The 26,470-nt window shown below is 43.5% G+C and overlaps 1 protein-coding gene across 2 annotated transcripts in view; it reads left to right on the forward strand.

Annotated features, from left to right (window-relative positions):
• The first annotated feature begins 546 nt into the window (after window positions 1-546).
• PLPPR1 (phospholipid phosphatase related 1) overlaps window positions 547-26,470 on the forward strand; it is a 172,567-nt gene continuing 146,643 nt past the window's right edge. Inside the window, exon 1 of one of the 2 annotated variants that reach the window (XM_087822792.1) lies at window positions 547-567. The gene's annotated coding sequence lies outside the window, so the exon portion shown is untranslated. The remainder of the gene's footprint in view (window positions 568-26,470) is intronic. The other variant, XM_087822790.1, reaches the window with a different exon arrangement.

Consider the following 26,470-nt stretch of genomic DNA (forward strand, 5'->3'; position numbering starts at 1 on the left):
ACCCCGCGGATGCCCGGAGGCTCGGGTGGGCGCAGGCACGCTCCTCTCGACCCGGGCTCGCGCTCCTCCCTCCGCCTGGGCTCCGAGTGAGCGCTCGGGGTCCCTCTGTGAGCATGCGCAGCCCGACGCCCTCCCTCTCCCCCTCTCCCGGCCCCCCCTTTCCCGCCCGCACCCCACGGCCCCGCTCCCTCCCCGCCGGCCTCTCGCTCCTTCCTTTCATTAAACAAACAGGAGATCCTGAAACCTGGACCCCGTGCCCGCGGCCGGCGAGTAGGGGGGAGGCGGAGCGCGGGATGGGCGCCGAGGGGGCTCCGTGATCCCGCGCACCCCCGCCCCGCGCGCGCGCGCTCACACGCTCGCCGGCACACACACACTCGCGCGCACACTCGCGCACACACACCCGCTCACACACCCGCTCACGCCCCGCCGGCCGGCTGGCTCCCCACGCAGGCGGAATGCAGCAGAGCCCCGCGAGCGCGTCTCCGGCCGCCGCCTGAATGCGCCCCGCGCCGCGGAGCCCGACGGCCCAGTAGGGCGCCCGGGAGGGAGGACGCCCCGCCGCCGGAGGTGAGTGGGGCGCCCGCAGCCGCCCGCCGCTCCCGACCCGGGCAGGGGCCGGTTCCCGGGGCGCAGACCCGGCTCGCGGGTTTCCAGGTGCAGGCGGAGGCGGCGCCGGGCCGTGCCCGGGGAGGAGGCGCGCGGAGGGTGGCCTCTGCCAGGTGTCAGGCTGACCCAGCAGAAAGCGCCGCCGGCTCCGCTCGTAAACTTTCCTCCCTGTCATTTGGGCAGCGTGGAGACAAAGGGGGCGTGGAGGCGCCCTGCGTCCCGCTGCCCCTCCGGCTGCCTCCCCGGGCGCCACGGGAGCCGGGGTGCGGGCGGGGGCGCCCTGCAGGTAGACGCCAAGTATCCCCCGCCGGGCGGGGTGGGGGCTCCCACCCGAGCTGCGAGCCTGCCGTGGGTCCTTCCCTCCGCGTGGGCACCTGTCACCTTCCCTCTCCCCGCCCCCGCGCTCCAGGCGTCTCGCAGTGGGGAGCGCGGGGGGGCACCCGGGGAACTGGAGGGCAGCCTTTGGCTCCCCCATTCGGCGCGGGCGCGGGGCGCGGGGTGAGGCGCGGGTCAGTGCGGGGTGAGTGATGAGTTGCGGGCGGCTCGCCGCAGTCTCCAGGAGCGCGGGGCGCGGGGCGGGCGCGGGGCCTCCCCGGGAAGGGCCGCCCGGGAGCCGGCGGGGCGCGGTGGCCGGGTGGCCGCGGTGGCAGCCCGGGGCTGCCGGGCTTTATTTTGGCCCTGGGGTTTCATGACACACGTGGACCAGGTGGAGGATTCTGGGTTATTTTTCTTTGTGGGGATATCGGTTTCCCTCTCAGCCACTTTCGCGGGAAAGAGTCTCTGCAGCCTGATACCTGCCCAGGGGCGGGCGGGCACCGGTCTGGTATTTTTGGGTCCCAGGGAAGAGGTGCCCGAGGAGGGGATTCCCTGGAAAACGCCCGCTCCCGGGCGGGTCTCCGCGCCCCCGGGGATTGCCTCAGATCCAGGGGCTCTTTGAAGACGCAGAGACCGTCAGCCTGCGAGGGGCCCTGGCCGGGACAAAGGCGAGAAGAGGGACAGTTGGTGGCCATTCAGGAGGGGAGGGACTAGAGGCCACCCGAGGCGGGCGGTCCCGCGTGGGGCGCGGCGGCCTTCACGGAATTCGCGTGTCCCTGCTGCCGGGGGTGGCCTGGGCTCCCCTGCGGCTCGCACCGGGGGTTCCTGGAGCGTCGCACCTGGGTGTCCCCTCGCGGCTCCCGGCTCACCCTGGCGCAGCTTCAGATCCACTCCTCCCGTCCGGAAAGTGCCTGCTGAGTGTTCACCTCGGTGCTTTGTCCACGCGTGGAGGGCGGGAGGGGCCGACAGGTGTAGTTTTGGCTCTTCTGTAGCTCAGGAGCTTGGATTTGTAAGTGTGTGGGGAACCCGCAGCCAGGCTGGTGCGCGGGAGAAAACACCGGAGGCTCAGGTCCAGTACTTGTGGCTGGGTTGTCAGAGGGTATTGTCTTCATTTTTAAGATGACAGGTGGAGGCAAGCACTCTGCTGACCCCCCCCTTTTTTTTTAATTTTTAATTTTTAACATCTTGTAACTTTTTTGAAGTGGGAGAAAACATATGCATGAGGTTCATTGGGAAAGTTCCCATGTGAAAGAGACTTTGATTCATAAGTTAACATAGTGAAGGGTGAAGTTTTTGAGAGAGAGAAAAAGAATAGGAAATTGGGAAAGTGGTGCATATTATTACACACAGTTTTGCTTCTGTGATATTTAAAAAGCATTCAGTAACACAGAAACTTGAAAGGGCTGTTTTCTTTTTTTTAACAACTAGTGAGGTAAAGACCTTTCGAGAAACATTTTCAAGTTAAAATTGACACAGAAAGGGTTAAACTATAATTGTCAGGTTATTTCCTTTTTATTTCATAGTGAACATCGTCATCATTTTCTTTGCCAAACTTGGCAAGAAAAGATTAAGATTAATTTTTGCTTTTTACTATAGCTGTATTTTCAATTCACTTGATTATATTATTTACAAGTGTTCATTGACCACCTATCCCATACTTAGCATTGGGTTCATATAAAAATGTATAACACAGTTCTAGTCCTCAAAGGGTTTATGATCTAGTTGTAAATACAAGATCAGTACCTGTGGAATAATTAAAGAGTAGGTCAGCTCTGTACTTTACTGTAAACTCTTAACATGTATGCTGTTCACTCCATCTTTGCCAGTGGATTTTCTCACATTTAGACAACATACCTCAGCACTTACTTTGTGCTGGAGGCTGGAGAGCAAAAAAAAGAACAGGAATTTAAAAACAGCTCCAGCTTTCAAGGGTGAGGAAATGTAATATAGTGTTTAGCTAACTGTGATGCAATCTGATTCATTGTTATAATTGTTGGGCAAATCAAGTGCCAATAGTACAGACATGTAAGTGATTTTTTTTCTTTCCCTGGGGGATTTGAGCAGTTGATCTTTGAGATATTTTCAAAAAATGAATAGTCTTTTACCAGCCAGGGAAGGATAGAAAGGACATCCCAGACAGAGGAAATTTGTGAGCTTGCCCGATGAATTAGGGTAACTTTAAGCCATTCCATGTGGCTAGAGCACATGGCACTGGAGTGTGGATACAGAGATGAACAGCACTTGGGTGACACTAATTAACAACTAATGTCATGGAGTGTTTGGATACAGCTATGCCCAGGATGCTATGTAAGCACAAAGGGAGGGCATCCACCTACAAGAGGGAAAGAAGGTCAAGAAGGTTTCTTAGGGAGGTAGAGGTGAGCTGAGTGTTGAAGGACAAGGAGTGGAGAAGGGCTTTCTAGGCAGAAAAAAAAAACCAAAAAAAATCTACCTACGTGAGAGTTGGAAGTAGTTCTGTGTGGCTGCACTGAGAGATGTGGCTTTTTAGCTCCATGACATAGCAAACCATCAGGCCAGAGAGATCGAGATCAAGTACGAATGGAAAATATCCCAAGCAAAAGAGCTTCAGTTTTATCCAAAAGGCTAGGAGAGAGTTTGAAGGTTGGGAAACTTTGAGATGATCAGATTTGCATTAGAGAAAAAAGGCTGAGGCGACTGTGTGAAGGATGGATTGGAGGTGGTGAGACTGGAGGCCAGGAGCTTATTGTGAGAATATAGGTGTGAAACCATGAGGATGGAAGCAGTGGGGGCGGAGCGGAGGAGCTGGGAGAGAAGTGAGAAAAGAGAGCCCTGCTCATCTGAGAAGGCCGCCTTCTGTGTGCTCCTCCACTACCCCCTACTTCCTCAGCAGTCACTTGTGTAGCTCATTTTCCTGTATTTTGAGGGAATGGTGCTCACAGCTGCACCTCCAGCATTCAGCACAGGCTTGGTACACAGTAGGGGCTCAATAAATATTTGTCGAATGAATGATTAAATCAATGAATGAGGAAATACAGTCATGAAGTGATGATTCTTGCGTAAGAATAGTAGACTTCCATTTTTGTCCAAGGTGATCAACCTTTGGGAGGTCAGTGACAAAATGATCCAAGGGGACTACCTCTATAAGGAACTGCCCTATGAAGTGCCAATAAGAAAGCAGCATTGTGACGTCACTTTTGTATATCTAAAAAATTATACCATCAGCCCATCTTGGAAGCAAGAACACTTAGCACAATTCCTGATTCGTAGTAGGCTGTTAGTAAATGCGAGTCCCCTTCTCTTTCCCCTTGACTTGTCGGGATTTTCTGATTTCATGTACTTTGCTCAAACTTTTGAGATCATCTTGGGCCAGGGAGTCTATAAGCCACAGGGTCACATTTAAAAATGCTCATAGCATCTTGGCATCCTGGGATGAGGGTCAGACCACCCACATTCTAGTCATAGCCATGCAGCCCTAGGAACTGGGTCCCTTACTGAGCCAAACCCAAGTACACTGAGTCACAATCTTAAAATCCCAATAAGAGGTGTCAGAATGGATAAAAACACAAGAATTTGTTTTCAGGTTGACTACAGGGGGTGAAAGAGAAGGAATTATCAAAGATAGCATTTTGGGTTTGACCTTTGATAGCTGGATGAATGTGGCAGAGGAATGGGGGAGGGAGGTAAGTTCCAAAAAGTGAAGGGCTCAATGCTGTTTTGTGGAAATTGATTTTGGTGTGACACTGGAACCTCCTGGAAGTCACAATGCACAAATCCCAGTGTGTAGTGATTTCACAGTAAATACCAACTATTGTTTTTATTGAGGGACATGACTAAGAGAGCAGGAGACTATGAAGTCAAAGACTAAGTCTTGGCATTTAGCAAAATTCAGGAATTAAGGAGAGAAACAAGTATCATAGAATACTCAAATAAGACAGGAAAAAACTGACGAGAAAGCAAAAGCTTAAGAGGCTCATGAGACATGTGGTCAGACCTCACTGAAGCCGTCTGATCTGAGTGTCAGGCCACACGTGAGGGCCCATATGTGGAACCTCATTTGATCCCCATGTCACCTGAGGCTCCCTTCTCCATTTGACAGCTGAGGTGCCTGAGACAGAGATTCCAATAGCTTGTCCACACTTACCAAGCCAGTAAGTGGCAGAATCAGGTCTCAACACCCATTTTAAAAATTCTACAAACTGTCTCCACTCATCAGAGGTGTAAATTACCAGGATGATTTTAAGCGCAGAGAGGTTGAAAAGACTGAAAGTAGGGAACTGAAAAAAGACAATGTAAAGAAGTTCACTGGTGACCATTAAGAAAGCAATTTTAGCCCAGCAGCATGCTCAGAGGCCATATTTCAGGGAGCCTAGTGGGGAATGGGAGGTGAGGAGATCCAAGTGAGGCATACCTATCAGTCATTTATGACATCTGGTAGGGGAAAGAGTTATGGGGCCAAAGGGAGAAGGTTCAGTGAGCCTCAAATGCAGTGTTTATCAAGGGGGAACAGATGGAAAGAGCTGGTGTCTAAGGAGAAATGAGAGCATGAGAGAAGAGATAGGGGAGGAAGGATGCCTCTTTCTAAGAGCATGGAAAGATGGATTTGAAGACAGATATGGGCATACTCTTCTCCCCATAACTAAATTATTGAGTTGTTTACTGACGCCTGGAGAATTCAGATCTTGAGTGTTCTGGAAACGTAAGCAGTCTCTGAGGGCTGTACTTTGAGGGTGTCACTTGGGCATGCAGGATGATGAACCCTGTTTATGTAGCACAGTGACGAGAACACGGACTCTAGAGTTAGACAGGCTGTGTTTGAATTTTGGCTGCGCCACTTATCAACAGTGTGACTTTGGGCACACGGTTTGCTTCTCTGTGCTTCAGATTACTCCTGTCTTAAGATGCAGAGAACCTTCCTAACCCATCGCTTACAATCAGTGAGATGAATTAATATCTGTAAACTTGGCATAGAGTAAGTGCTCAATAAATGGTAGGTATGTGTGACAGCAGTGAGGTTAAAAACATCAAGCTTTGGCTTTATGCTCAGGACTCTAGAGATTGTGTGTTTCAGCATTGGCTTAAAAATACTTTGGTTGGTTATAAATAGCTGGCTGTAATCCTATCTTCCTAAGTGCAGACATAAATATGGCAGGAGCAGACCAGCTCCACCATCATAAGTCGAGGTGGAGGAGACATGTGCTGCATGCGTCTACCTAAAACAACAACAACAAGTCTGCTTGCTCTTAAGCTGGCTCTCCCATTTTTCAGGCTCATGGACATCACACAACAGCTACTTGGGTATTTAGCAAATTGCTTTTAGGGAAGTGGCTACATGTATTAATTACAGTTCCTCTTTGGTACTGAGGGATGTAAACTCTAAATATCTCAGACGTGAGGTTTGCAACATTCTTTGGGAATTCAAAGTCTCTCTTCTTCATGGAAACGTTTGTGGTGTGTTCGGAAATAGAATCCCAGTGGGCATGGAAGCCCTGTCATCGAGGGAGCTGGCAACAGGGCAGTGACTGGAACCTGGGTCTGACTGGTGCTCTTTACATTACACACTGTCAAATACTTTTTTTATTACTCTGCAGTCAAAGACTGCTTTTTTGTTGTTCCATTGATTCTATTTATGTTTCAGCCATACTAAACTTATAGTTTCCCAGCTGAGATTTCTGTCTTTGCCCCTTAGGTCTTTGGCCATGCCACTCTCTCTTTCTGGAGTTCCATCCTTGCCTCCCCTGCCTAACTCCGTTAGTCCTTTAGGTCAAAGTGACTTCCTCGGGAAAACTGTCCTGACCTATTAGGGTTGGCTTCCTTTTTGTGTGTGTTTCTGTCTCCTACTTTGTATTTTTAGCACCTAACATAGTGCTTTTCACATAATTGTTCAGCAAATATTTTTGATTGAATGACTGACTGACTGAATGAATCTTTTCCTTTCAGTCATTCCTGATGCCCCTAGAATGCGGCTTCGTGTTATAGGAAATCATAGCATTTTCAAGTTCAAAGCTTCACTGCAAGTTTTATAATCAGACTTCCAAGTGAAACCAGATGAATAGACTGAGAGCCAGAGAGGCTTGGTGAGTTGCCTGAGGCCATGTAGCTAAATAGTGTGAGAACTGGGGACCAGAACCCCAGTTCCTGATTTCAGATGCAGGCTCCAGCCAGGGACAGGATCAGGGTGAGCTGGGGGGGGAGGGGGGCAAGTGCAGGGTTGGTTCCCATCTTTATTTAAAATCTTGATTTTTTTCATCATGGATTTTTAAAATTAATTTTGATTTTTAAAAATATTGCATCAAAATATTGTTTATCTTGGTTACTGAGTTTTTTGACACTTTTTTTTAAGTTTTGTGCCTGATGCAAGTGCCCCACTCTTCTAACACTGGTCCCAGCTCTGCTCTTTCCACAAAGTAGGAGGGAGGACACTTCCTAGCCTTCCAACGCTGGTGTAAGAATGCAGTTAGACTGTGCATGGCATGGGCCCTAATTGAAAATATCAAAGGCAACACCATTCGACATGGTGTTGTGAGCTCTTAATAAACGTTTCATGACCTGGCTGACCTGCTAATTAGTAAACATTACATTCACAGTATAAAAGCAAGGACAAAAGGAAAAGATAAAAGTTGAAGAAAAGCTCTGTCTCCCTATTACCTGTCTACCTATTTTTACACCTCAGGGCTAAAGGACCACATAGAGACTGTCTTCATTTGTACGTTTATGTATGTTGCTTATATATACTATATTTTTTGAGTTTTTTTAAGATCCGAGATAGAAAAAAGAGGAAATTATTCTACCCATCAACTTGGCTGGTCTTGGCTTATGGCACTTCTGGCCTATTTTGAAGATTTGAGGTAGAAGATAAACAAAACAAAACAAAAAACTTGGTCTTTCTGCCAAAAAAATAGGAAAGGAAGGAAAAGAAGCATTAATGGAAAGGCGAACAAGAGATAAATGAGGAAATTTAGAGGAGGTATCTTTCTACTAAGTAACATCCAAGGTACAACTGTCAAATATAGAAGTGGCTTTACATGTAGTATTTCCTTAATTTCCATGGAGTGCTGGGCTAGGTAGGTATTAATATCTCCATTCCACAGCTGAGCAAACCAAGGCTTGGAAAGGTGAGTTAGCTCACCCAAGCTCTCAAAGCTGGAGCTTGAGTCAGACCCAGGCCTGGGTTTAAAGCCTTTACTCATCCCACTTCATCCTTCTGGTGCTCAGAGGCTTGGGGTGACAGATCACCCTATTACCTTCGGCTGTCACCAGACCCTTAGGCGCAGGGCTTCAGGGGCGTGTCTGGGTTCGATGGGTGAGAAGTCAGCAGTCAGCTCCCCCCCCGCCATTATTTTCACTTCCTACGCTACATCTATCTCTCCCCGTTCATCAGTAACAACAGAAAGCAGAGATGCACGCACAGAGGGAATAAATACGGCTCTTTGTGTGAATGTCATAAGTTTTTATGCCACAGGAACTCCCATATTTTACATCGCCTCCATTATGTTAGAAGGGGCTTTTCCTATAGGTATTATGGCACAAAGAGTGCTAGAAACGCTCCCCGACACACTGAAGAAAAGGTGATCACAATTACTGGAGCAAATCCGCCACGATGAGGGGTAATGTGTTTGAACTGCTGACGGTCAAGGGTTTCCGGGGTGCTTTTTTATTGACGTTTCTGATGAATAGCATGGAGCTGTGACCCCAGACCCCCAACGCTTTAAATTCAATAATATCCATAATCAAGTGAAATCAGATATAATTAACAAGAAATGAAATCTGGTTGGGAGTAATGCTGTTGGCCTCAGAGCTGTACAAGCTGAGAATGCTTTATGGTTGTTCCCAGTTCCAGGCTCTGCTAGCTATCGCTCCCAGGCAAACCCACACACTCAAATGCTCTGCTAATCAGCCCACAGCCTTCTCTCCTGGGGGTCACAGGAACTGGAGGAAAAAAAAAAGTAAGACCTTTTCATTAACACTTGTATTAACTGGAAAAAACCACCTCTCTGTGTGTTTTTTGGTGTGTTTTTGTTTTTGCTTTTTTTTTTTGCAGTGTAAAAACAAAGCAATATCTCTAGGTTTGAGGAAATCTTTTGGGTTCAGTTTTTTCCATGGGCTGGCATATAACGTGGCACAAACAATTTTAGGCCAGGCTAGTTTGGAACAATTTGAGTATTTTAGCAATCGCAGAACTAATTAAACCTATTATACATGTACTACAGTGTTGTACAAATGCAGATGTAATGAAGCACGTAGTGTAGATGTCAAAATCAGTCATATTTCTGCTGAAACTTCTTTTCTAGAAAACCACTCTCAATTGTTTGATGTACATCCCTTCACCATTTTTGGTCCATTAACGTTTACATATCTTATTATATTGTCTTTTTTGCATATTATTGTGCCATGTACTTTTAGTTACAATTTCAAATGAAAGCAATCTCTTTAGATTGGTAAACATTTGGTAAATATTAGGATGAATGCTACTTTCCAGTCTGAAATAGAGCCTGGCTGACATACCCTAGGGTCCTTTGGCCATCTGTCCTCCTGTATATTTTGTAGATATCATCAATGAACAATTTTCTGAGCTCCTCCTAGGAGCCAACCTACTATACCACGGGCTTTTCAGGAGGTCACATTCTAGCGAGAGATAAAGTAATGAGAGGGTTTAATTTGAACCTAATGAATGGCAACAGCTGTAAATTCTCCTTGATTCACAGAATTGCTGGACGGGATAATCTATTCCAATTGTCTTATTTTTCCAGACAAGAATTGAGGTCCAGTGAGGTTAAGCAACTTGTCCAGTGTCCCGTAGCTGGTGATGGGAGAGGCTGAGATGACAAGCTGGTTTTCAGCTTGTTATTAACTCAGTGCTGATTCCATTATAACTGCCTGCAAAACAACCCTCACATCTGGAAGAGGGAACTGGGGAATTCACTTCCCAATGCTAGTTTGAGCAATGAATCCCTAGCAAATTGAAACTCATGCTCCCCCCCTTTTTTTTAAAGAGAAAAAAAGAGAGAAAAGAGAAACTGATTTGTCGTTCCACTTATTTATGCATTCATTGGTTGCTTCTTGTATGTGCCCTGACCGGAGATTGAACTTGCAAACTTGGCATATCAGGACAACGCTCTAATCAACTGTGCTACCTGGTACCCGGCCAGGGCGAAACTCATGCTTTATGTGAACATTTTCACCCACAAGTTGCTCCGGAGACCGCCTCCCTACCCTCATACCCTTCCCTGCCCATCTAACCTCTGCCCAACTTCACCTTCTCCTCCGTGGCTTGATAGTCTCCAGTTTTAGTAACACTTTGAAGTAAGGCAACAATCTGACCATATGTTGAGATGAGATGGTGCCCACAATACCTAGGGAGGGTGCTCTATAAGCCCACTTGCAGAGATTTATTTTTCAGTTTTGCTTCTTGCCATCTTGAACCTGAAGGAATGTGTTCCAAAAAAATGTATTTTACCTGCCAACTTTAATCACAGCATGAACCCTTCCTTGTATTAACTGATGACTTTTCTCCGTGATGGGAGCATAAGTGAAACTCTGATTCTTAAATACTTGAATTATCTTTTCCTGCTATGGAGGTAAGATCATGTGGTGGATTAACAACTTGGACTGTGGAGTCAGATGGAGCTGGGTTCCAGTCCCAGCTCTGCCATTCACTGGCACTGTGATGTCACCCCTAAAGTGATGGCTGGAACTGCTTCTCTTTGGTGCGGCCTTGGCAGGGCCAGACCAAAGGATTTCATGGGCTGTATAAGGCCCGTGGGCCAGTCTTTCCCCATGCCTGATCTAGAACTATAGGAAGAAGCCTGAGCACTCTTCTTTTTCCTCAGAAGTAATTCTGAATTATTTCTCGATTTGGGTTTAAAAAATGACTGTAACTTAAGTGATTATTCTTTTGAGCAAAAGGAAGTTTTATTAAATTATAATTACCTGGGAAAATTATAATTACCTGAGCAATATTTTCTAAATGAAGGTGATTTAAATATTGGTAAAATGTGAATGAAAAAGAACAACAGTTTCATTGTTATAGAAGGTGAAACACAACTTCACCTTAATAACTGTTCTGTATGGGTTTAACCCAGGATAGTTTCTCCTCTGACATTTTTCCAGTCTTCTACCCTCTTTCTCCAGAGTCCCTTTCCCTTGCATTTGTTTTTGTCTAAGCTCTTGCTGATTTTAGACAGCCCTTGCTGCTAATCTTTAATATATGACTCTTAACCCTCCCCCGGGTAACTTTGCAGCTCACCCCCACCCCCGGCGCTTGAAGGAACACATAAAGATCATTTGGAAATGGAGGAGCTTAGTGGAAAGTATGATTTCAATGAAAAGATCTGAGTTTGAGCCCTGACTACATCACTTACTCACTGCATGTCCTGAGAGTTTTCTTAACCTCTCTAGATTTAAGTACTTCATTTGTAAAATGTGAACTCATAAAGGATTGTTCTGAGATAATATATGAGTAGGTAAACTCTAAAATTCTGCAAAAGTGCTCATTTATTAATACATTATTACTAATTCAGCACCACTGTTTTATAGAAAGTGAACGGAGATGAAGTAACTATTCCAGGAATGCGAGGCTCAAATTTTTACTGTTCATTTTGCAACTGAAAACCAAAGCATGTCGTATGAATCAGATGGAAATGCAGGTGCTGGCTGAAGATGTCAATCACCCTGGGATCAGATGTGTTCTCTTGATGTGACTCAGAGGTGTTCTCTGATAAACAGAATACATGCTCAGCATTCTTACAGGAATCACTTTACCTAATTTGCCCAAAATGACTTACCTAAAGCTATGAGATTTTATGGCAACCATGTTCCTGTTTTAATATGAAATGTGTCTGAGATTACCCAGAGGAGTTGAGAAAGTTCTCAACCTTGATTTTGAAACTGTAGGTGGGCCGAGGAGGGGGCTGCTTGCTGAAAATGAAAATGAAGAAGCCCGAGGGAGGAGGGGCCTGAGCTGATCCAGAAGGAACCATTTCACATGGACCTACAGCAGAAGGCTAGGCCCTGCCAGATAGGGCTGTGTGGCTTAAAAGCATCAAACTCAATAGCCAAATGAAGGTCCCATGCCCTTTACCACTGTAGAGTTGGAGAAACCAACACCATTTGGATGAGAATCACCAGGGAAATTCAAGTGGATGAATAGGCAAGACCCAGAGAGGCTGACTGAGGTCTTAATGGCCCGCAACAGTTGAAACTGAGCACATCCCTTTTCTTTGATGATTATATGTATTGAGTACGCAGCAAATATTTGTTGAATGGGTGAATAAATGAAAAACCAGGTGAATAAGTGAGCTAAATGAGTCATGAATGAATGGGACTACCCTGAGCTGCTGGGACTCAGAAGCTAGTTGCCTAATGGAGCAGCTTGGCTGAGCAATGGGTAGGAGAGTGAGCCAAAAATGTGCTGGGTTAGAGATTTCGAGTCATTGCTCTTAACAAATGTATTTAAGCAAGATAGTGTCAGTTGAAAGGCTTGCCCCAAAGCTGTGTAGGCAGGAAGCTATTATGCCACCTGACACTTAAAGAGTTTGCCATAGCCTTGTGGTGCCCCAGAGATATACTGAGTAGAGGCTAATGAGATGAGGTGGGCTCTCGAATCCAACAGATAATCAGTTCTGCTTTATTGGCTTTGACATGGGTAAGATATTTAACCTTTCTGACCTTCAAGTTTCTCATCTAAAAGTGGCCAGTAACACTTACTTCATATAATTATTGTAAGGAGTACCTGAGCTGTCTCTAAATCTCCTTCTTGATAAATGTCAGTTGCCTTCTCTTTTACTTTTGAACAAAATATCGGCAGCATCCTTTAGATACAGACATATTAAAAATGAACAAAGGATCATAATTTCCTCCAACATTCAGAAATTCATATTAACTAACCAACACTGGTTTACTCCTACAAAATCCAACATATACATTCTTAAGCATGTTTGTGTTTATAAATGTACTAGATTGAGGGCCTGCTAAACACAAATTTCACCTTATCAGTATCTCTGTATGGATTTAACCCGCAATAGCTCCTCCTTTGACATTTTCCCAGTCTTCTGCCCCTTTTCTCCGAGCTACCTTCTGCATTTCTTTTTCTCTACTCTCTTGACCATTTTAGACAGCCCTTGCCTCTGACCCCTCATGTCTGACTCCCACCCCCACCCTCAGACAACTCTGAAGTCCATGCCTCCACCCAGAGCAATAGAAGAATCACCGAATTCCATGTTTTTCTTTTCTATCATCTGCCTCAGTTTGCCAACTCTCTTATTCTTATCAGAGCCAATGAAACCCCCTTTTCTCTCTTAACTTTTTCTGAACCCTTAGTTCCTTTGGCTTATCCTTGCTGTTACTGTTCTTACAAATCTTACTATTTATTTTAATGCATTTATCTTGGTTATATGTCCCTTTCAGTATGTAGTCTTTAAATTGGAGCTTATTGAAACCCAGTCTTGTATAGTCACATTGTTCTGTCTAGATAACTCGCCTTTCCTTCCCCAGCAGAATCGCTTGTAGTTTTAAAGCCATACGTTTACTCTTGAGTCTCTCCTCCCCCAACTATGTACACCTAGGCCTTTTAAACATTTTTAGAGTTTTAGATTAAAGGATTTTGCTCCTTTCTTTTCTGCAGTCCTTGAAATATCCGTCCATGGCCATCTTGAATTCTCATGTTCCTATTTTAAGGGTGTTTCCTTCACTCCACATAGCTGTTGATCAGAATAAGTTACAGAGTAGTAGTCCACCCAATGACTTCATCTGCTCCTTGAGAAATGAAACCACAAAAGGCATGTTAAGCGTGTATCTGAGCACTGGGTAAATCCAGTTGTCTTTTAGCCAGTGTGTCTTCCATCCCTGCTGTGCCTCACCCTGCTGTCCACTCTGTGGTTTGTATCAGGAGCACACCATTCATTTTCTTCATCAGCCCAAGTAGCGCCCATTATACTCTTACAATGGTATCACTTTAGTTTCTCCTTTCATTTTATTTATCCCCATTTTAGGTTGTAGCTGGCATGCATTCACTCTCAGGTCTGAACCATGTGATTTCCTCATAATTTGATGCTCAATATTTGTGCTTTAAAAAGTATATGTTTCAACAAGTGTTGGCAAGGATGTGGAGAAAAGGCAACCCTCATGCACTGTTGGTGGGAATGCAGATTGGTACCGCCACTCTGGAAAACAGTATGGAGTTTCCTTAAAAAATTAAAAATATAAATGTTTTATGACCCAGTGATTTCACTTCTCAGTATATATCTGAAGAAACCCAAAACACTAATTTGAAAGAATATATGCACCCCTCTGTTCATTGCAGCATTATTTACAATAGCCAAGATATGGAAGCAGCCCACGTGCCTATCAGTAGATGATAAAAGAGTGGTGGTACATACATGCAATGGAATATTACTTGGCCATAAAAAAGAATGAAATCTTACCATTTGCAATAACATGGATGGAACCTAGAGGGACTTACGCTCAGTGAAAGACAAATACTATATGATTTCACTTATATGTGGAATTTAAAGAACAAAATTAATGGACAAAAAATAGATACAGACTCATAGATACAGAAAACAGACTGGTGGTTGCCAGAAGGGAAGGGGATTGGGCAGCTGGGTGAAAAAAGTGAAAGGATTAAGAAGTACAGATTGGTACTTACAAAATAGTTATGGGGATGTAAAGTACAGCATAGGGCGTATAGTCAATGATATTGTAATAACTATGTATGGTGCCAGGAGGGTACTGGAAATATCATATACTTTGTAAAGTATATGATTATCTAGCCACGATGCTGTACATCTGAAACTAACACAAGATAATATTGAATGCAAAAAATAAATAAAATCAACTTAATTTTCTTTTAAAAATATGTTTATAACAGTCATGCTATAGGTTAATTCTGTCTCTAAATACATCTGTGACTAATTTGCCCTGAATGCCCTCCCATCTCTGAGCAACCCTTCCATTTCTTCTTGCTCCTGTTGATTAGTCATGTGTTTCTTTTTCTGAGGCTGCTGATTTTGGCTAATGTTACTGAGATATTTAGGAACTGAAGTTTTATTGTTGTGGGAGGTGTTTTAGCTTAGATAAGTCTTGTGATTTTCCTCAAATTGTACCATAACTGTAGGTGGGCACCCAGCCTATTTCATAAAAGAGACTCAATATTTGTAGATGGACTGGCCGAACGAATCTCCAGCTCCTTCATTCCATTTGCCATACTCAGGAGCCATTTGGCCCAACTTCATTCTTTCTTTCTATGTCTTGAGAACTGTGTCAGGGGAAATGTGCCAGAGAAACAAGTCCATAAATAGATCATTACTCACAGGGAGAAATGCCAAATAGCCTTGTTCTGGATCCAAGAAAACATCGGGGATCCTGAAAAGCAGAATGAAAAATGACAACTGAGTTTACCATTTTATTGGGAAGACAAAAAACATGGACATAAGACAGACAGCATGATCCCTGATCTAGTGAGTGTTTGTGGTAAGATACACCAGGCCTGCCCTGAGCTAATTGAAAACCACAGGGATCCTAGAGCCCTTGCGTCAGCTTCTTAGTGAGTGTCATATATTCCTGTAAAGTATCGTATCAGAGAAGAACACAATGCTTTGGGATGCGAGACTGTCCTGGTGGAATGGTCATAATGAGATAGTGAATACACCAGATATCCCTTTTTAGGGAAAGGTTTACTTATTTATTTTTTTAAGATAAACTATGAAGATTGATGTGATGCTGTTTCACTTCAGGGAGATTCTTAGTAGCATTGATTTTATAATAGGAAATATGGGTATCTCCTAATGCATTTGCATTGAATGCTCATACTTCAATAGCCACAAACCCTCAGAGGCCGGCAAAGATTTTGATTCAGAGCCATTGTCTAAAGAGCGGCCATTCACTAGGACATGGATATGAAGCCTTGAAAGATAGGAGAGTAATAGCAGTGCGTTTGGCATACAGTGGGTTAATAAACATGCTGGCAGAGAACACTGCTAAATGCTGAGAAATAGACAGTAGTGAAACAAGCCAAGGGTGCAAACAAGAAATTCATAAAAGGTAAAATGCAAGTAGGAAATAACCGTATCAGGGAAAGTTCAGTTTCACTAGTAAGTAGAAAAAAGCAAATCAAAACTCAAGATACCATTTTGCAGTCATTAGGTTGGTAAAAAAAAATTTAATGTTTTTATTCAATGGTAGCAAATGTGGGTGTGTTCATGTGTGTGTGAAAACAGACACTTTGTATACTGCTCTTGGTTGGTTTCAGAACTTGATTGGAAAATATTTTCAAAACTGAAAATACATATATCCCCTTTTGCTCAGTAATCTGAAATTGGGGAAGCTATCCTAAGGAAATGAGGGCCTGAATACACACACACACACACACACACACACGCACACACACAAAATAACACAGCATTTAGTAGCTAAGGGATGGAAAAATATCAGAATACTTACCAATAGGGCATTGAATAAATTATGGAATACTAAATAAATTGAAATATTACAGCACTTTGAAAAATGTGCCTTAATGCTTATTCACCTGGAGGGATGTCCATTTTCCCTTGGCCAGTGGGAAAAGAAAATGAACAATAGTAGCTAAAACATGTATAGCTTACCATGTGCCAGGCACTATTCTAGGCTGCATATATCACTTCATTCAAATGTCAAACTACCAATTCCAGTTGAGAAAATAAAGCAGAGAGAGGCTGAACGACCCCCAAGCCCCACGAGTGCGTCGCGGGAGAGCGAGGGTGTAAACCTCTGTGGCCGGCCCCAAAGCTGGCACTCATAGCAACCATGGTGCGCTTTTCCCTCAAGCGATGGCTAGTGTAAATTCTCATTTTTTTTTGGTATAAAAACAACAGCAAAAATAACCACATGTATATATATACATGTACATATCTATGTATATATAAGGGGGATGCAAAACTAGGTTTAGAGTTGTTTGTATGAAAAATAATACAATAATTAATAAATAATAATACAAGACTAAACTCTGTTTCACATACTCACAACTGTAAACCCATTTTTGCCCCATCGTGTATGTTTAAAATGATGCTTCTAATAAGAGCCTTGATTATTTTTAAAAACAAGATAGTGAGATCAGGTTGTCTTTGAGTTTATTACACCAAACAACTAAAACAAGAGCCTCCTTGAAGATCCCAGGAAATCCCAGGATCTGTGATTTTGTGTTCTCAAAATTGATTTGATTCTTCCTCAATGTCTTTTTTGGCAGAAAGACTTATGTACTGAGAGAATGGGCTGTCCACCCTGAGGGGCAGGGCGGAATCGCAGAGCAGGTTGTGTTTTAAACATGAAGTCATGAATTTAAAAGACAGAAAAGCAGTGAAAACTAAGTATGGTTGAGCTTTCCAAGTGGGTCTAATTTTTGATGCTCTGATCTATGTGAGGAAGATATCCCAAATGAGTAGCTGCTGTGTTTCCTACTATTTCAGTTGTTACTGGAAGAAGCAAGTGTGAAGGGATAGCATCTGGGATGGGGGATATTGTAGGAAGACTTCGAAGTATTGTGGAGAAGGCTAGAAGAAGGACCTCAGGAGAGGAAGGAGGTTTCAAAGGACGGTTAGAGAGTACTCAGTGGACCTTGTCTCGCTATGGGGGTGCTGAGTTAATAGAAAACATATTTATGAGTCAAAATTGGCCCACGTTGATGCCAGTTAATGGCGGTATTGATTGATCCTGGGCAAACCAGAACTATTCCACTCCTAAAAACCTGAAGCAGTTGTGTTCCACAACATCCTAGCCTTTCATCTGTCTCTGCACTTGTCCTTTCATCCATCCCCTCTTACCTGGACCCAGCCTTCTCTTCGGAAAAGAACATTTCACTCAAACTTGACTGTCACTCTAGATTCACTTTGTCCCCTCCCATGGCTTCCTTTACATGGTCCTTTCTTAGTTTTCCTTTTGCCTCTCCAGCTTCTTATCTGTTTTTGCCACTGTCCTAATCAAGGCTGTCATTATTTTTGCCCATATACATATTTTTACTTATATTTTAATTGGCCTCTTGTCTCCACTCTTTCCAGGTCATTGTAACTACTGCTGTGTGATCTGTGTATCTAAAATACAGCTCTAATCATATCCCCCCATTCCTCAGCAGTTTTAGTATGACATCCAAGCGCTTCGTTCTGGCACTCAATACCCTCCAGCATTAAGCCCCAGGCTATCTTCCCCACCTTACCTCTTACCTGCTCAAGCTGCATAAAATTTCCTGCCTTCCCACAGGCATACCCTGCATATCTGTGCTCCCAGGTCTTAAATCTTGTGCCATGGTCACCTCTCAAAATTTTAACTCTCTTTCAGAACCTACTAAAGTCTTCCTCCACCTTCTCAGGTGCTCCTACTCAGAGATAATCACTCTACTAAATTTTCATGTCTTAGTCTGTTCTGTTAGTGCTCATTTCAGCTTTGTTCTTGCTTCATAGCTATTTTGTACATGTGTAGTCTCTTCCACTCCCTGTGCACCTCCTTGAAGATTGGTAGTGTTTTATTTTTTAATTTAGAGATACAGAAAGAATATAAGTAATTCTAACACTTAGATGGTGATAACCAATATTAACATTTTGAGGTATATCCTTGCAGGATTTATTTATGCCTGCACACAGCTCTCATTTTAACAAGTAATATGATATATATATGTGTGTGTGTGTATATATATATATGTATATATATATTCTATTTTAATACCTAATGGGAAGTTAGAATCGAATGGGTTGGCTCCAGTAGTAGTTAAGGAGTTGTACTAGGAACAGACTGCCTGAGTGCCTGCTTTACTACTTACTAACTAGGTGAATTTGGACATACTACTTAACCTTTCTTTACTTCAATTCCCTAATCTGTAAAATGTAGATATTAATAATACCTATTTCTTATGCTTGTGGTAAGGATTAAATGACATAATCCAGATAAAATATTTCCCATAGCGTGTATGACATAATCATATAATAAATGTTATTTGCTATTATAAAAACTATATCTTGAATTTCTCCATATGACAGTAAATATGGTCTAGACCAGTGGTTCTCAAATGGTGGTGATTTTGCCCCCTAGAGGACATGTCTGGGACATTTTTTGGCTATCGCAAGGGGGGAGGAAGATGTTACTGGCATCTAGTGAGTAGAGGCTAGAGCTCCTGCTAAACACCGTGCAATGCACAGGACAGCCCTCCATGACGGAGAATTATCTGACTCCAGATGTTGAGAAACCACGATCCAGGGCGTTCCGACCCTCAGTTGGCACAGCTGCCATGCCCGAGATGACTGGGTGGCTGGGGCTTCTCTCTACATTCTCTTTCTTCCTGTAGGAAGCCAGCCTGGGCTTTTCAATCACAGAGGAAGGTTTCCCGGCAGTAAGAGAAGACAGACCCCACTTTGTTAATATTTTTCAGTCCTCTGCTTGGGTTGTGTTCTAATGTCCACTGCCCAAAGCAAGTTCTTTGGCCAACCCCCAATTTAAGGGGTAGAGAAATAGACTCCACCTTTTGATGGGAGGAGCTACAAATCATTATGGCTTTTTAAAAATCATCAGGTAGGGCTGGACACTCTTTTAACTGAGACTCATTCTGCTAGCCTGCCCTCCACCAAGACTGTACCAATTTACTCACCCAACAGGTGCCTGTATTTCATTCTCACGAATACTTATAAGTTGGTGTTTAAAAGATAGTAGCACTTAGAGTCTTTAATCAGTCAGGTGAAAGTAAAAGGGCAGGAAAGAAACAGAACTAATGAGAAACTTTACATTAATTCATCTTTGATGTTTCCTCTTAGAAGAGCTAAGATTCATGTGGTAAACAGCCTGGTGGCATCTCAACTTGGATGTTACACAATATCTAAGCCAGAAGACATAAAAGGTTTATTTTCTCCCTCCCACCTGCTTTTCCCATGTTTCTCATTTCAGTTAGTGGCACCACCATTATCTAATCCAGAAACCCACGTCTTCTCTTACTTCCTTTGCCTATGAAGCCTTCTATTACTTTACTGCCTAAATGTTTCTCTTATTGATTCTGTTTCCCTGTTCCCATCAGCATAGGATTAATTGATACTTGGATCATTACAGTATCCTCCCTGTCCACTGTCACTTACCCCAGAACATCCACCTACTCTGTTGCTTCCAGATTTATGTTTCCAGAATAAAAATCAGACCAAGTCAATCTCCATGTCCTTCAGGAATTAAGTTCAAATTCCTTAGCAGAGCATTATCATCCCTCCACCAGGAGAAATGATAATACTCTACCCATTTTATGAGATTGTTCAGATAAATAAATGAGATGCTTGTGTATGCTGAATAAATGAATGGTTATATGAACCAATAAGTGAAATACAAAAGAGGTACTTCTGTGTGGCTGGAATAAAGGATTTGGAAGTCATTGGGAAAAGATGCAGCTTGAAGGTAGTCTGAGACTTGATTTTAAATTGCCTTGTGTATCAGGCTGAGAAGACAGGATTTGATTGTGTAAGAAACCAGGAGCATATGGTAACCTCTGCTACTCGAAATAATCTCTAGAAAGGGAATTACCAAACCCTATTTACAGTATATTTCAATACCAAAAAATGATTAGTTTGAATGTTCTTTTCCATGTTGAATCACAATTTCCCGATGAAAATTAACCCACTTAATAGCCTGAATTCTATAACCTGACTTTCACAAAGTCTTCAAATTCACAAAATAATGTCTGGAGCCCCTCTCATGCATTGATTTCTTTGGACACAACCTTTGACCTGTGTCTGCAAATGGTCCCAGCCACATTTCTGAAGCGTCCTGATGACCCAGGCAACTGGAAGAGAGTCCAAAATGGTTTTGGTGTAGTGAAGTCAAGGTGTAATATTTCTATTAGGCCCTCCCGCCCGCCTTCAGCTGTGCTTTGCACAAACCCGTAGCCCTCTTTCACACAGGATTTGTTCTTCACAAAGACTTATCGCTTATTACCCGGTGCCCTGTGATGTCTGAGGTTACTGCAAATTGATTTCTTCCATTGCCTTTCCCTGGCGCCGGCCCCTGAAACCCTTGGCCATCCACGGAGGGAGAGAATTGCAAACAAACAAATAAATAACGAAAAGGAGCCTTCTTTGTTTCAAGTCTCTGATTCCTGCGAGGCTGCAGCCTTTTCTGCGTGCGTTTGCTGTGTCAGCCCAAAGTGAGGCGGACAGAATGGGGATTGAGGAAGGCCATTAGGAGCTGAAGCAGCAGGAACCTGATCGGGGAGGCGCTGCCCTGCTGCGAGCGGGAAGGGGGGTGGCCTGCGGCAGGGCAGGGGCTGAGCCCAGGTGCTTTTCTCTGTGCTCCTCGGTGACAGCACGGCCATTTCATAAACAAAGGGCTCCGGCTGGACTGCTTAACCTGAGCTCATCCGTCAGCGTCTAGGATTGGGAGCCCCTTTTAGTTGAAACCAATGGTGGGATAAAGAGGGTATCACTGGATTTCCCCCCCCACACACACTTTGAATAAGACCTTGAAGGGTCTGCCGTCTGCACAGCATCATCTGTAACATTACTTTGTTTTTGAGTATCTAGCAATGGAAAAGGTCTTAAATTTACCAGTCCTTTCCTCTCTGATGCTCCCAGAAAATCCTTTGGATACCCATCTAATAAAGACAACCTCAAAGACCAAATAATAGATTGCAATGTGTTATGAGTTCTTATTTCATTCAAGCCAGGGCTTCCCTTTAATTCTCCAGCTGAGGCAGTTGTGTTTGTCTTTCTCAAAGCGGTTTGCTCAAGTGTTTCAAGTAACTCAGAGATCAGTGTATTAATTCCTTATGTGACTGGATTAGACATTCTCATTGCAAACGGCAGCTTTATGCTTACTCATTGTCTTGAATAACCTTAAGCACTGTTCCTATCTTCCTGCTCCATTATTTATGTGATCACTAGCCCTTGGAAGTCTGCTTCAGGTCATAGAAAATCACTTACAGATATTTCCAACATGCACATGGAGGCCCTTTATGTCACAATCCAATTTGATGGGTTTTTCCCCTGCATTACCTCATGTGGGAATTCTTGTTTAAAGTTTATTGATCCATTTGGTTTATTTGCTGGGCTGTACGGTTCCAGGTCACTTGGGTGGGATGGGAGGCTCAGTGAACAGACTTACACATTTTGAGTCTTCTCTTGCTAGTGGACACAATGAACTTTATCCCTTTTGAGCCGTCAGTTAAAAGTCATTGTTTGTTTAGAATACATTTGCTCAGGAACAATCATCGTTTGTTTACATGGTGTAAATTCCCCAAAGCTAACCATTTCCTTTATCTGTTGTTGACAACTTCTACTTTCTGCCAGTTATTTACACAAAAGCAGTAACAATAACAATTTCCATTTATTAAGTCTTCTTAAGTGCCAGATTCTGTATAGGCTTTATATATATATTATTATCTCATTAGTTCTCAACATTCCAGGGAAGTATGCACAATTATTATTCATCATCCTCAGGTGAGAAGAGACACCCAAAAAAGTTGAGTAACAGAACTAGTATACGAGTTAAACATCAAGATTCCCATTCATGGGTTTCTGATTCTCATTTTATTATATAGGCTCCAAAGGTAACCTGTTCCATTTTCTGGTGGTTACAGCATATTATCTTAAATGTCCTTAAAATCTATCTTCCTGTAGCTTTTACTCATTGGTCCTATTTTGAGAAGTTTGGTCAGGTGAAGTGGCTTTCAGTTCTCTCCGTGGATTATTTTTTATAGGCATATCATTCCTAATTATTTCTGGAAGTATGTATTGGGCACCTAACCCATGGATATTCCCCTGAAAGTGTTATGCACTCCTCAGAACCACATGTAACTTTTATAGAGACTGTTTTTCAAAGTCTTTCCTTCATCCTCATATATCAATCACACTGTCTTAGGTTACTTCTGTCCCCTAATTCTTTTTTCTGGTCACGTGCCTCTGTCAGATCTGGACCAGGCTGTACCTACAGCATCCTCTGTAAAACAAGGGCCATTCCCAAGTCATCTGCAGATTCTGAGCTCATCTTATGGAGTCAGGACAACTGAGTAGACAGCCAAGGGGTCCAGTCTGATTTGGGAAATCAGGTCTCCTCATTGCTAAGTGGGGCCAAGATCTTACACCTTCCCACATATACCTGAACTTCCATTTGAGTCAGTCTTTAAATCCCTATTTCCCTGACCTCAGAGTCCACACTTCCAGCCACTTACTATTGTGGGGCAGACAAAACTATAAGTCAGGTTTTGTGATTAACTGTGAAATAACCTTTCTGTCTGTTTTACCCACAAGGGAATTTTCCATTGCATGTAACGTAGGTACTCTCTTCAAATCAGTTTTTGGTGTGTGAGCTTTTCATGACTATGCATCAGCTGGAAGCGTATAATTTTCAGATGGATTCATTTCTCATTTCGAGGGCTCTCATTAATTTGAATATCAAAGCGTTTGCTTGTTTATACACACTGAAGATTGAGCTTTCTAAAAGGAGACAAAAGCAACTCTCTGAAAAGGTTTTGGCATGTTTTTATGAGTAAAAAATAGTTTGTGTGAATCATTTAAGGTTTGTGTGTATTACACACAATAAACCAAATGAGTATAACAAGTTAAATTTGTGAATTAAAGATCCTGTAATTCATCAGCCACCTGTCTTACAGAGACTTTTGAATTCAGTGTATATAAAACGCTTTCTATCATCACACAGAGGGAATATGCAATATGGCCATAAAGTAATGAGATTTAAAATATATAAGAATGTGGACAATCCTTAGCACAAATCGTCTTTAAAATACATTAAAAGTAGCATATTAAGTATAAGCTCTTCCCTCTATAGCAAGTTTAGAAGGACTTTATATATCTCCATGTGTGCTTTCCTCTCTAATGCAGTCATCTTAGAGTTTATTTCGATAATACTGCCATTTCTTAAGACACTTTCAAAACTTTCCTGGGTGAATTTCCCCCAGAGCCAGTTTATAAGGAGTAAGAAAGTAACTTTTATTAATTAATAACCATCCTCCTTTCTTTAACAAAAAGAGGTGATTCTTTAGCCTGTATATAATCTCTCTCACTTACCCACCAAGCTCTGAACTGCTTTGGACTGTGTCCCCAAACCAATCCTGGTATCTGTGTCACCACTGAAGAGAGCCAGGGGACTGGAGGAAGTCCCTAAGTTGCTGGGAATAATTTAGTAACTTCCCAAGGTGGATCATAGCCTGACGGGGCCGATGGGCCTCTGAGTGGACAGATTCAGGGCTGCACTTAGAAAAAGCCCATCGCAGCTCCGTGACCTCTTTCTAGTGTCTTGATCGATCACTGAATCACGTGAGCTGTTCTTTCGAACCCTTCATCCTGTTAACTTGTGTTTCTCTTCTTTAAAATAACATGTTCATTAGGATCTAACTTGCAAGACACTTGGTAAGTTCTTTTGGAGGAGGTGCTAGGTAAGGGAACATTTTAGCTGCAGGATATACTTCTGAAAAACAGCTCTGCCAGGCCCCTTGATTCTGGAGAGTGCATCTCATATTAAGCAGCTGATGCATGTTCTTTTGGTTCAGATCCCGGTTCCCCTTTTGGATTTGCAGGAATTCACGCAGATCTGGGGAAGTTTCTTTTGGCGTCTCTGAAGTTTAGGAAAAAGGGGGAGGAGTGTGTGAGAGTGTGTGTGTGTGTGTGTGTGTGTGTGTGTGTGCAGGAGGCACTCTAACTTATGTAAAGGAGCAGTTTGTTCCTGGGGTTTTAGAAGGAGGCACTATCCTAAATAAGAATCATGAGGTAGGTGAATGTTGTCAATGATGTCCTCCTCTGAAAACTCCTGAGAACCCCTCTGCTACCTCCTGGAGCCCCCGACATTCCCAGTGTCTCGTTCCCACGGTGCATATTTCTCATCTAACCTTCACAACCACAACGGAGGTTTCTGACCCAGAACCATTTGCAAGCAGGCTAATTTCAAAGCAGTAGGTTTGTATTGGTGGTATTTCAGGCACTGGTACTATGCAGTAATTGGGGACAGAATGGCTTTTCAGGAAATCATAAATCCAAACACACTAATGACTGCAGACCCCCAGGGCTAGCTGGAAAGTGGAGGCTAAATTTACAAAAAACTTGGAATCATTAAAGGGGGCACCTTTACTCGGAAATAAGACCTTCCCCCCACCGGTCCCCCTTTATCCCATTTTCCAAATTCTCTGGAACCTCTTTTCAGTTACTAATAAATATTTCCTTTCCAGCTTTCCCCCTAAATACTTCTACTTTCTTGCTTGAGGAATCCTGAACATTCCCCTAGCCTTGCATTAAAATTTCAACCCTGGCCTCTCAGTCAGGGGTCCCAGGCCCTCTGTTCTTCTGTAGCCTGGGTTTCCCCCTGGATTCCCCCCTGGATTCCCACGCCCACTTCAGGCCATTGTTTCATCATCTTCTTTCGCCAGCCTAGCTGTATTTGAAATCCACTGTCTCCTCTGGACTCCATCCCTCCTTTAATACTATTATTAAGGTAAAACCTGATGGTGGACTTGCATCTCCTTCCCCATTCTTAGGCTATTGGACCTTTCTGCAATGTTGAGCAGTTGGTCTCGCCTTTAAATTCTCTTTTTTTTTCAAATTCTCATACCTCCCGACCTGCCTTTCTCAGTCTGCTCAATGCCTCTTCTTTCTGCAGTCTTTAACAACTATTGTAACCTCATGCTTTACACTTTTTTCCTCTACATTTTCCCCATGCATGATCTAATCAACACCAATTGCCCCAAACTCTCCTGAATATGACTCTTTATTTCTACTTCCATTGCCCTAACTCTAGCTCCTGTCCCAATGGAATAAACTTCTAAAAACATGTCTCCTTATCTTACTCTTTCCCTAATTCCTACTCAGTTTCCATTATGTCTCCAGAGTCATCTTTCTGAAACAGATCCAATCTATGCATTACATTCTTCAGGAATTGTTAATGAACTCTGCCCCCCCCCCCAAAAAAAAAGTACAAGCTGCTGCAGGCTTGTGAGGGGAAAGGGAGGTGAGGAAGAGGAGGGGGAGCAGTGAAAGATGATGTGTTGCACTCTGGCCACTGCTTCTCAAAAAGCCAAGCGGAGAGAGTCAAATGGCACGTCTGTCTACTTGGCCGCATGAGCTATCTTCGGAACTGCCTGTCCGTAGATACTGTACCTTACGGCGGGCTGTGGAAAGCGAGGGAAGAGATGAAATTCATCCCCCAGGATCCCTGTCATCTCTGGCTCTCCGCTGTTGAAAGTGTGATAGAGCTTAACTCCCCCGTGCCATGACATTCAGCTCTTTCAATAGCCACTCAGAAGCAGGAGCCTATGCCTGAGGCGTGGCCTTTTGCCATCCAGCAAGGGGTAGGAGGAGTCCTGGAGCTGGTAGGCCTGACTACTGACAACCAGAGTGGAGCCCTGTATTCCTGAGCAAGCGCTTGTTGGACTCTGGGAAGCAGACTCACATGGATGTGTGAAGTCCCTTGGTTGAGGCCACAGCAAAGGCAAAATAAACTGAGAGCCTGGGAAGTAAGTGAGGCCAAGAGATATAGGGAGGAAGATAAGGTGAGCCCAACCTAATGCTCAACCTCAATCCTTAGCAGGGGAAATTGATCGGATTCCATTTTTTACCTATCAGATTGGTAGAAGCCA

The sequence above is a fragment of the Miniopterus natalensis genome, chromosome 12 (assembly GCF_054644295.1).
Source record: "Miniopterus natalensis isolate mMinNat1 chromosome 12, mMinNat1.hap1, whole genome shotgun sequence".
In the NCBI taxonomy this organism is placed as follows: Eukaryota; Metazoa; Chordata; class Mammalia; order Chiroptera; family Miniopteridae; genus Miniopterus; species Miniopterus natalensis.